At 42.7% G+C, this 11,296-nt stretch overlaps 1 long non-coding RNA gene across 1 annotated transcript; it reads left to right on the top strand.

Annotated features, from left to right (window-relative positions):
- Positions 1-4,616: 4,616 nt before the first annotated feature.
- On the top strand, positions 4,617-6,384 carry LOC311442772. Its single transcript, XR_014696841.1, has 2 exons — positions 4,617-5,070; positions 5,905-6,384. It is a non-coding gene; the product is annotated as an uncharacterized lncRNA (long non-coding RNA).
- The last annotated feature ends 4,912 nt before the right edge of the window (positions 6,385-11,296 follow it).

Here is an 11,296-nt window from a genome sequence, read left to right as displayed (position 1 = left end):
GTTGGGATTTTTGTTATAAATAGAAGTCAGAAACATCTCTTTTAAACATTTGTGAGGTCTTGTTTGATTCTCTCTCATTTAAGTCCATGATTTCAAGAGTCAGACTGTTAAGTTTAATGTCTTGAAATAATTTATTGAATATTGTGTAGGCTTTCATAGTTCTATTGACTTCAGCTGAGATATTCCAATTCACACCAATTGAAGATACGTCCCCTAGTATTGGAAGTGTAAAAGAATAAGGCCAGGCAAAATTCGTGTACAAAGAAGAGTAATTTATCCCCTGCCAGGGGAATATTTGCAATGGCTGAAGAACAGGCTAGGAGATCTTACAGAGTTATGAAATGAAAGACACATTAATTGCATTTGAAAAGTCTGAAGCTTCGGTAGTTTTGTGCATGCTGATGCAGAGCTGCAAACACGTTTCCTTGCTAGCAAGTGCTTCAGGGCCATTGGTGTGTCTGTTTAATTGCCATCACCACATTTACTTGCTGTACTCACACTGGCCACAGCAGCCTGTGCTACTGAGCAGGCACAGCCCCAAGCTGACTCCTTCAGCTGACCACGGGAGCCCCACTGAAGAGCATCCCTTCAATTAAAACAGACACGGTCACACCTACAGGCAATGTTTCCATTGCCTGTTATTTATCATCTACTGTGCTGTTTGCACATACAGTCCATGGCAAAATTTTCCATAGTAGCAGCCTGAACTGCTTCAACAAATGTTGTTCACGATAAGGGAATGCTTTTTATTTATTTATTTATTTTCCAGGATTCTTGTTGGTGGTGTATTTTTGCAGCTAGTGAAATCCAAGGCACAGGCGTTGTGACTTGGAGAGCAGAAGTGGGTTCCCTGCCTGCCTCCGTGGCTGACTCATGCTCTAACCTTGCTCAGGTCACCTAGGTGTTGTTGTTGTTTTCTATTTCTCAGTCTTTCCACTCACAGTTCTGACATCATAACATCGTCTTGGCTCTAGCACCAATCTGTATCACTTCAGATATACATTACCTTCTACAAAAATACCCTCCCACCCTCGTACCCCGAAAAAAATCAAATTAGTCAAAACTCCAAATTTAGATTGAAAAAGGACAACTGTGCAGACAAGAGGATGTTTTTCAAATTTGAGTTGATAACTTTTTTTTTTTTTTTTCTTGAAACACTCTTGGTTATCAGAAAATCTTAATCTTTAAGTTGACAATTCAGCCTCCTACCAGGAGTTCCTGGGTGTGCTGGGCCAGGCAGCAGCCTGAGCTGGGACACACTCTTCATCCCTTTGCCAAGGGTGAGGACCCTTTGCAGGTGTCAGACAGCTGCAGGATTGCCCTGTCCCTGTCCACCCAGTCCCATCCTCTGCGTACTCCCTGCCCTCTCTCTGCAGCTGTTTTTTGCATTACTTCTGCTGCTGTCTCTGTGCTGCCTCAGTTCCAGCAATAGAGGAAGAGGAGGAAGCAAGAACAGACAAAACAGTCTTCCTACCACATCCTAGCCTGGCTGTGCAAACATTTGCAGCAGCTAAAAACAGCAGTTGCAAGGAGATTCCTGCTCTAGACCTGTAATCCTGGGCTGGAAAAAGCTCTGTTCAGATGCAATCATCAGCGGATCCTACTGCCATCCCGTTAATCTTCTCTCCTTTCCCACCTCACCCCTGCCAAAGCTTAAAGCCCATAGCCAGGGCAGCTTTGCATCAAAGATATGCAATTCCTCCTCTTTTTTTCTTTCTTCCCTTCAAACATTTTTGAGGGACTGGTGAGAAGTAGTTAATAAAGAAAATAAATAAAAGCTTGTTTTGTTGCATTTTGGGAGGAAATGAACTTGGGTATGTCGAAATGCTCCCACTAGGCTCAGATTTTAGAGAGCGATGAATCACTCGCTGAAGATGTGTTTTTCTCCTCTGACTGCACAAGGTGCCCAGACACCTTGTGTAGGCACTGTTCAAGAGCCCCTGTGTGTAGGCAGGCTGAATGCAGCCCCACAGGCAGGCAGCTTGTGCTGATTTGCAAGTGGGTGGCATTACCATGCCTGCAGGGCAGGACAGCAATGTTGCTGGCCAGTGACCCCAGGCCCATCTGCCAGCACGCCATGCTTGGGCTGTCTCAACTTGGGGGCTTTGCCATGCTGCTCTTGCACCCCCAAGAGAGTGTCTCCCAAGGGTGCGCTGGTCTAGATGGAGACTTCTGCTGATGTGGCTGCAACCCGTTGCTCCTGGGTGCTCCTGGCCCTGTTTGGATGTTGTTTCAAACCCCACAGCCTGCCTCTGGAGGACTATGTGGGCACACATTTAACTATTAGGTGTAGCTACTGCATAGTAAATCTGTATCATTCATTTTTATCTAAGCCCTTAGGCCCTGAGCCACCATTCTTTGCAGACAGATTAGCATCAGATCCCCTGCTCCTCCAACAGGTTGGTGGTGGCTCCTGGTGTTTGTTGGGACTTGAGCCTTGGTGGTTAACTGTGAGGAATGGATTAGAGAGTCAAAGAACTTTCACAGAGAAAGTCCTGACCCCAGATCCATAAATAAGTCACCCTCTAGCCCGCTTTGTCTATGTCTGTGCCATCCTGAGCACAAAAAGAGGGAGGCTGTGAGCCCGAGCTCTCCAGCAGATCTTCACTGTCACAAAGAGGCATCGAAGGAAAAGTAGTCTGTAAGACTACTGTAAAACACGTATCATGCCTTTACGTTGTACTGCAATGTCTCGATATTTTGTATGTACTTATTGCTCTGAGTTTGTATCTCTTTCCCACCTGTACTTACACTGTCTTTTTTCTGTGGCTTGTTATTATTTCTATTGAGCAATCTTCAGCCGAACTGGGAGATCTCGCAGTGACTCACTTACTTGAACATTATTGCCTAGTTCTTTACACAAGACAGATTGGATATGAATGAGATCTCTTGTCCTCATGAGCATTATATTTATTTCACAAGACATTTTCTTCAGAACTCTCCCTGCAATAAATTATGTGGTATATTTATTTTTTCTTCTACCATGCTATAGCTCTGTGCTTTTTTTGTTGTTTCTCATTTTTCAGACACCACTACTTCTATGATCTGCTGTTGTTTTCTGCCTTTTTTTTTTTTCCTTACAATCTTTTAGCTGTATTCTTGGGATTTTTTCCCTTGTACATTTTTCTAGCACACTGCATGCATTTGACAAAGTCAAACTGAGAGCTTGAGATAAGTATTTAAAGTAACAAAATGAATTCCCTCTTTTATCTTTCAGACTTTGTGTAATGACTGGGAAAAAAAAAAAAAAAAAAAAAAAAAAAAGAAAAGGAGAAAAGAAAAGCAGGTGAAACATTTTAAATGGAGTGTAGAACCATAAGGTATATACACGTATGTATCATTTTCTGATCATCATAACGTCAGCTGGGTGAAAGACTTTGGAGTGGTTTACTTCTGAAGAATCACTTGTCCAAATTTCAGCAGCGGTCTCTGGGAAGAGACTGTAATAATGCACTTGCTGAAACCCCTGTGTAATCAGAGGCAGGGTGAGTATGGTTGGGGTAGATGGCACTGGGGTGGGACTTAGAGATACCACATCTAAGGTGTTTATGCGAGTCTAATCTTAGGACTGTATATTGTTGTCAGTGTATCCATCAAAACTTCTCCATGTTTCTTTGTTTCCCAGCTCTCCTGCCCAATCTCTTGTGCCATCTTAGCCTTTTTACTCCCATGCTCTGTGATGGAAATGCAATAGAAGCCCAGATTAAATCCAGTTCTGGCCTTTCTGGAGGAAAACACATTTTGAACTGAAGCTCAAGTATAAGTAATCCAGTGGGCAATTTTGAAATCTAGGTACAAACTGGACTTTGAGCATTGCTGCTTAGTTCTATTTCTATTTTCCCAGAAAGGAAAACTACATTATTCAAACAGAAAGTTCTCCTAGTCACAGGGTAGAAGGCTTCTTCTGATGCAGGTCTAACTTGTTGTACCCCAGCTGTACCAGCTGTTTTTAACTTAAGTAACATCTCTAGTTGGTGAAACAGACAGATTAGTAGGGGATTCATCTCATATATGTCACATAAAATCAGAGTTGACTTTAAGAAGGTACTGATTTATTTTTTGCATGGCTTCAAGTAGAAAGTCAAGTACCAAAGCATCTGCTCACAGAGGGAGCCTTTGAGGATCTATTCATTAAAACGCACTGAAGATTAATCTGTGGAGCTATGCCCATCCTGGCTGAGCCTTAGTGTCCAACACGTAGTGTTAGGCAGGAGTATAGGAAGATAAAAAGGGTCTGCTAGACTATTCCTCCAAGTCTACTGCTGTACTGTGTTTAACTCCTAATGACTGTTTGTTTCTCCTAGAGATTACTGGTTTGTTTTTAAAACTAGAACTAAACTTCTTCACCCAGAGTGCAGTACAGAACTAGGACATGTCTTTCAGGGAAGTGGTGGGATTTCTCTCCCTGGTGACTTTCAGGGATCATCTACACAAAACCATCACCGACCTGATCTAGTGTTGATGTTAATGTTGCTTCAAGCGGAGGTTGGCCTAGAAACCCCCGGAGGTCCTTTTCAATTTTTTTTTTTTTTCCTATGATTTTACAGTTCTGGTAAGCGTGTTACAGTAAAATAACCAGATGGATTTTTTGGAAGTATAGAACAGATACCCTGAAGGCAGAAAACAGTATGTAGAGAGAGAAGACAAGGAGGGGGAAGAAGCTTACTTCTTTCCATTTATGAGTTAGAGAACCAGGACTCTCACAAGGAGTTGAGAAATTCATCTTGATTTGGAGATGAGAAAAATAAACACTTCCAAGTAGCCTCTCGCTCTCTGCCTGCCTGGCTCATGATCCTCATCCTGTCTTGAGAAGGGTAGACAGTGTTTCAAATGTTAGGGTCAGCCTGGTTCCTGCTCTATCTAATCAGTTCACTGTACATATCTTTCCACTAGGGATTAAATATGTCTTGTCTCCTGTGGTTTTATTAAAGGGCAGAGAGGAGGCAAGGAGCCTTTTACTTTTGACGATCTTTCGGCTGCTTGCCTGAGGTATCTGCTGCTGGAGGAGAGGAAAGGAAGAACAGAGAGATCTCACTGCTGTGCCCCATGCTACTGCAGGAGAACTTGGTGGTGGGCTGGGTCCATACCTTATTCTTGCTCCCTCTGTGCACAGGGCCAAATCAGCAGGAGTGGGGGTAGAGGAAGTGTTAGAAAAGTGGAGGTTCAGAAAGTGCCCAGCATCCTTCTCTATCACCTCCACAGGCAATAGTTCTAATGGTCGTTGTGCTTCTGGAACAGTTTTGCAGGCAGGGTTGCAATAGTCCTAATAGTCCTTGTGTGCCTGGAATAGTTTTGCAGTCAGGGTTGCTCAGCTAAGGACACCTCACCCTGGGATCTGAAGTTTAATTTTACCCTTGGGACAAGCCAGTCTCATTTGCTCCCTTTCCTGAATGTCTTCCACCTACCAGATTAGGCAAAATCTGCTGCTGCCACTAAAACCGATGATTTTTCATGCAAAGCTGGAGTTTTTGTACTCAGAAAAGGAAAGGGCCGGCTCTGGCTGTTCTGCCAGTAGATGTCCCTGCATGCACGGCTGCAGTGAACGCGCTGTGTCTGCCCAAGGAGAACCAGCCTCCGAGATGCTGAACTTCATGTCACTTTTGATGAGATTTGTTCACACAAATTTATTTTTTTTCCTTCCCATTTGGTCTTCTGGTATAAAGTTTGATAAAACCCTTTAAATACCAACACTAATTTCATTTATTTATTTACTTTTAAAAGGTCATTATTTCATTGCAAAACACACTTTGTTACCTATAAATATTTTTGTGTTTATTTACAAGGACAGTCAGAGTAGTGAGCTTAGATAAAGACCCTGAACTGCTTTACTCCCTGCCCTCCTCTCCTGTTCTGCGGTCAAGTAACTTCTACAATTTTTCCCTTCCTTGCTTTTTGTTCAAGCAGACCTTGTTTTGGTGTACTGTGAAGAAGAAAACAAGACCAAACAAAAGCAAATAGTGCTAAGCACCAGGTCCTCACTGTTTGGTGGGCATCGTTTAACAATTTTACAGACATCTGTGTCTCAGCCTTCAGCCTGCAACACATCTTCTGTAACCTGAGAATTTATCAGCTGGCTTTCATAGCCCCGTAGGTGAGTTTTACTCAGTGCTCTGTATTATAATCCTACAATTACATATTTACATGCATACCAAAGGACCACCAGAAAGTTATCTTCAAAAGTCCAAAGACCCTCATTGCTCCTTTCCCTGGGAATAAGGGGATGATAATTGCTTCAGAGGACAATTACCTTTACACACTAGTGTTTTCTCCCCCCCCCCCCCCCCCCCTTCTTCCCCCCCTCGCTTGCCAGCCCTCGGTAGGAGATTTTCCCAGTGCAGGACTGCTCCAACTGTGCCCAGAACATGCAGGGTGATGGCTTCTGGTCAGCAGAGGAGGACCTGGACATGCTCATGCTACAATGCTGCTGCCAGCCCTGCAGCTCACAGTGCTCGGCTCAGAGTGGGGCTGCCACTCGCCCTGGCAGCCTCTTGCTCCAGCTTTGAAGCAGCGGTGGCAAGAGGCTTCAAAAAGATGAGTGCCGCAGCCACGAGCAGGGGAACGGCTCAGTAAGTGATTGGTGGAATAGGAATATTTATTGATTTAAGAGCATTCTTTTCTTTTGCATTGCCTTTGTCTTCTAAGGCAACTTTCTTTTAAATTTATGTCCCACATTGTCACATCAGGAGGAAAATACATGAGAAATGTTTTGTTATTTCAAATTTATTGCATATTACGTCAGCTGGCATTGTGGACTCACAATATGTAATGCTTCATAAATTATGAAAAATAAATGTTTTATGGGCTTACTATGCACTCTGTTTGAAAACCGTTGAGCTGGGGAGACTCACTGACCCCCGTACAAATTAATGCGCACATTATTTTCATTATTGCAGTTCATATGGGAAGTTTGAATATCTTTATTTATTTCTTTAAAGGAAAACGAAGACAGAAGTTGCTTGAATCCAGTTAGCTTTTCTGGCAAGAAGCAGGTATCATTTCACCCAGCTTATAACCTATTACTTCCCTCACAGTCATTGTTATTCCAGGCCAAAGCTTAAACTCAAAATCAAAACTGCAAGGACTTAGCACACTCTTCCAAAGGTCAAATCCTGCAGTCCTTCACCAGGCAAACTAAACCTCTACCTTGGTAGGATTTTGTCTACACAAGGACTGCGGCGTTTGCAGAAAGCTAGGAAAGCACAAATCAGTCTCCGTCAGCAGGGAAGGCTGTAAAAGAGATTTCTACTCAACTTTCCAGCTCTGCTTTCCCTGAGTGCGATGAGGAGCAGCAATCAGACTAGTGCTGTGCAGCTCAGCCATCAAGGGCCCCACCAGCAGCAAAAAGCTAAATCTCAAGGCACCAGAGATCTTAAACCTTATCGAACACGGCAGTCTTCAGCTCCAAGTTGCAGGAATTGGAGGGAAACTTCATCTGCCTGCATGGGAAAATGTGTTGTCCCATTTTCTGAGGAGCAAAAGTTCACTCCAACATGTGGTGCATGGGAGGTGTGTGTGTTCGGGGGTAGAGGGCATGGTGACGTTAGGTACAAGGAATGGTGAAGCACTCTCAGCTGCTTTTTTTATTATTTTTATTTTCCCCCTTGCACCCAAATATTTCTGCTCCTTGCAAAAAGAGGTCAGGTGTTGTAACTCTCCCTGGATGGTTTTCGTACCGCCCAGATCCACCGCTGTGTTTCTAATAAAGCCACCAAGAGCATAACCAGGAGCTCCCTGCATGGGCTTACGCGATGTAAGCCGCTGCTTCAGAGGACTCCCTTAACTTGGGGCTGGATGGACTGAAAAACCTTCCAAGTTATTTTCTCCTAATTCAAGTCAGCTGAGGCATCGAAATGTTGGGCAGTTGGACAAGATCTTTGGCTGGAGCCATCCTGTTTTCTGCTGCTGCTAGGGCTATTGCAGTCAACACTTAGAGATTTTACTTTATTTATTTAAACTTCAATGAGTTTTTCAGAACATTAGCCTTCACATAAGCATGTCAAAGGAGACTCCTGTGTGCTTTTTAGTGCAAGAGCCCATGCTCTCAGGACCACAAATTGCAATAAAGTGGATTAAACCGAGACCACTACCCATTCCCCCAAAAATAGTTTCGTTCTCTCTCCCTCTTTCCCTCCATAGTGCTAGGAAGAAATATTAGATTTAAATGTTGTGGTTAAATGACAGTCATCATTACGGCCACTTGGCCAGGACACAGTGAAAATTATTTTCTTGGCAACTGTATTTTCTCAGAATTGTTAACTCCAGTCGTGCTAACCCTGGGGACTCTTTGTGCTGGGGAGATGCAGGAGAACAAACAAAATGAACAAAGTACACCCCAAGTTTGTACTTTCATTTTTTTTTCCAGTGATTTTATTTATTTATTTATTTATTTATTTATTTATTTATTTATTCAGTGAAAAGGAAACCTGCTTTTGCCTTTCTCATCCAGTGGAGGGCAGTTGAGTTCCACGGTAAAGAACGAAGCAAAATTGCACCACGGTGTAAAACTCTAAAGGAAGCAAGCGATGATTGAAATTAACTGTTCTTTGCCTGCATGAAATATCACTTAGGAATACCTGAAGAATTAAAAAGGAGGAAATGGAAAGCTTTTCAATTTAAACTGCTTTTTAAACCACTTTGTTAGTAGAGCAGGAGCAGATCTAAAAGTTTTCTTCAGCAGTTGAAGAAAAAAAGACATATCCATATACAGAAGTTTCAAGGGTTTCTATTTTATATGTTAATCAGAATTTCCAGAATATGGATATTAATGAATAAAGTTCCTGATTTTCCTTTTGCTTTCTGATCTCAACAGTTTTTAAGTTTTAACTCTGTACTCATAATTTCAGCACAAGGAACATTTTTTAAAGGCAAATTATCCTTTCTTGATATTTCAGCTGTACCAGAAAGAATAAGATAAATCTCAGGAACTGGGATTGCAAGGTAAATTGGTAAATTTAGCCATTGTTGAAACTGTGACCAGTTTTGAAATGTTCCCCTAAACGAAAAGTTTAAAGCAAACATTCCAATCAGAAACAGAAACCTTACCATGTTGCTCTTAAAAACTGGGCTCCTCAAACTCCTCCAGTTTATAGCATGGACCCTTGGGCTATTGCAGTCTAGAAAAATCTGAAATAAAAACCACACTGTTTTCTGGGTCTGATCATGCATCACTCCTTAAAAAAAAAAAAAAAAAAAAAAAAAATCCTCCCAAGAAATACAAGGTTTAGGTCTTCTTTACATGTGGTGTTCTTTTTAAAAGAAAACAGTCTAGTGTGTCCTTATTGAAAATACATTATTTTAGGTGCATTCACATTAAAGGGAATCACAGGTGGTTAAAAACAGAAAGCTTTAAAAATGTTTGCAGTTGCACATAAATATTATTATGGTCAGCATTCTAGTTATTTTTCACATTGTCAGGGTTATTTACTTCTCAGATTTTATTTGCTTCCCATCGCTAGTCTCATGCTGCTGTAGTAGAAGATCAGGCACAAATAAGTGCTTACACTGAAAATTAAGTTTCTGTAAGTAACTATTTTAAAATGGTTGCTTTTATGTTTACTGCTGAAGGATCTCAAGAACTCCTGCCAGAAAGGAAAGTATTTATTATCTCTCTTTTACAGATGAGGAAACTGAGACACTGTGAAATTAAAAGCTTGGGGAAATTAGTACACAGTAAATTACGGTGTGAATTTACTGTGTACTACCCACCCTGCACGAACTCATCATGTGGACTGGCGAAGAAAAAAGATTAAATTCCTTTAAATTATCTCACATTTGCCATGGACAGACAGCTACCATGGGTCAGCTGACATGCAGCAACTTCGTAACCCGCAGCAAGCCATTCACACGGTGAATCCCCTCGGAGGACAGGGACAGAGTCATGGGGCGTTGTGCTGAGCAGCTCATCCTCTGCAACTTCATGCAAGAGTTTATTAGTCGCTAATTTCCCCAGAAGGCCAGATCCTAAGGGGGTTTACCTAAAAATCACAAAGGAAATCTCTGGCAGAACTCAAAGTAAGACCCAAGCATCCTTGCAGCCTTGAAATCTGAAGCTGTGAGTTAAAAGTAAAAATAGCAGGAGGAAATAAGTGTTGTTTGCTTTGAAGGGCGGACTGACTGCAGGGTGCTTCTAGGGCATGTATGAGTTAAACCAGTGTGTTAGAGCAGTGAGATCAGAAGGTGAGTCCTGGCACTTGAAAACCACCCTGATGTCTCGCAGTTTGGGGTGTTAAAGCTGCTTCCAGAAGTCACACAGCTTAGAAAACCTGCAGGAGTTTGTTCTGCAAAGCCACATGGCATCCGTCTGTCCTGGGAGTCCCACCGGGCACCTCCTGCAGCCCTCCAGCTGCGTCAGGTCTGTGTGTGTGTGAGAGAGCAGGGCACCCAGCCTGCACAGTGACCTCCTTGCCAAGTGCCCTTCACCCTCGACAGTGCCACTTCTGGGAAGCAGAGTGGCTGGACACGACCGCCATGGCTCTGCCCTGCCCTGGTAGGGACCTCTGAGCTTGGGAGGCCCCTGGCAAGGCTCCGGGAGCAACCTCCTCGCTCCACAGCACGCTGAAGGGCTGATGTTGAAACAGCTTTGGCAGGAGCACTCCCCATTGTTGCCGACCCCAGCCGGCGAGATGAGTATGTAGGGAGCTGGGACGGGGGCTGGCTGGTGGGAAGACAATTACGGACAAGTTCATTCCACTAATAAACAAAGACATAAATGATGACACTGTAAAGAAGAAGCAGGATTCTGTGGAGAAAGCCCTAGAGAGACCTAGTAAAGAGAGAGATGTTTAGACGACTGTTTTACATTACACTACTTTGTAAAATATGTGCTATTTTAGCTCCAAGCTTGAGTCCAGTTAGAGCTGCATCAGGACTTAGGAAACAGCATGTATTTTAATGCCTTGTGAACAGGAATAGCTGATAACTAGTACATTTAAATGTGAAAAGCAGAACTTTTCTCTGGGGGATGTATTATTTTTTTTCGTATGGATTTAGTCTTCATAGTTTACATTACAGTTATAGCATTCCACTGGCAGTCATTTATCTAATGACTTACATCTTTCAGGCTGCGGAAAATGCAGGATAAGAGAGAGAGAGAGAAAGTGATTGTGGGGGGAAATTCTTTTTAATTTGCATTTCAGGGCTGTACCTAGGATCATAAATATACAGAAGTTAGCACCTACCTAACATCCCTCAGCTATCTTATTTCCAGAGCATTACGATATGAAAACAATGGGATTAGGGCACTATATGCTTCAATCCCTATCACCCCCGATCCCCAAAGTAAGTCTAAATAGAGGTG

The sequence above is a fragment of the Aythya ferina genome (genome assembly GCF_964211825.1).
Source record: "Aythya ferina genome assembly, chromosome: 11".
Classification (NCBI taxonomy): domain Eukaryota; kingdom Metazoa; phylum Chordata; class Aves; order Anseriformes; family Anatidae; genus Aythya; species Aythya ferina.
Note: the sequence above shows the minus strand (reverse complement) of the source record. Positions and strands in the feature narration are given on the sequence as shown.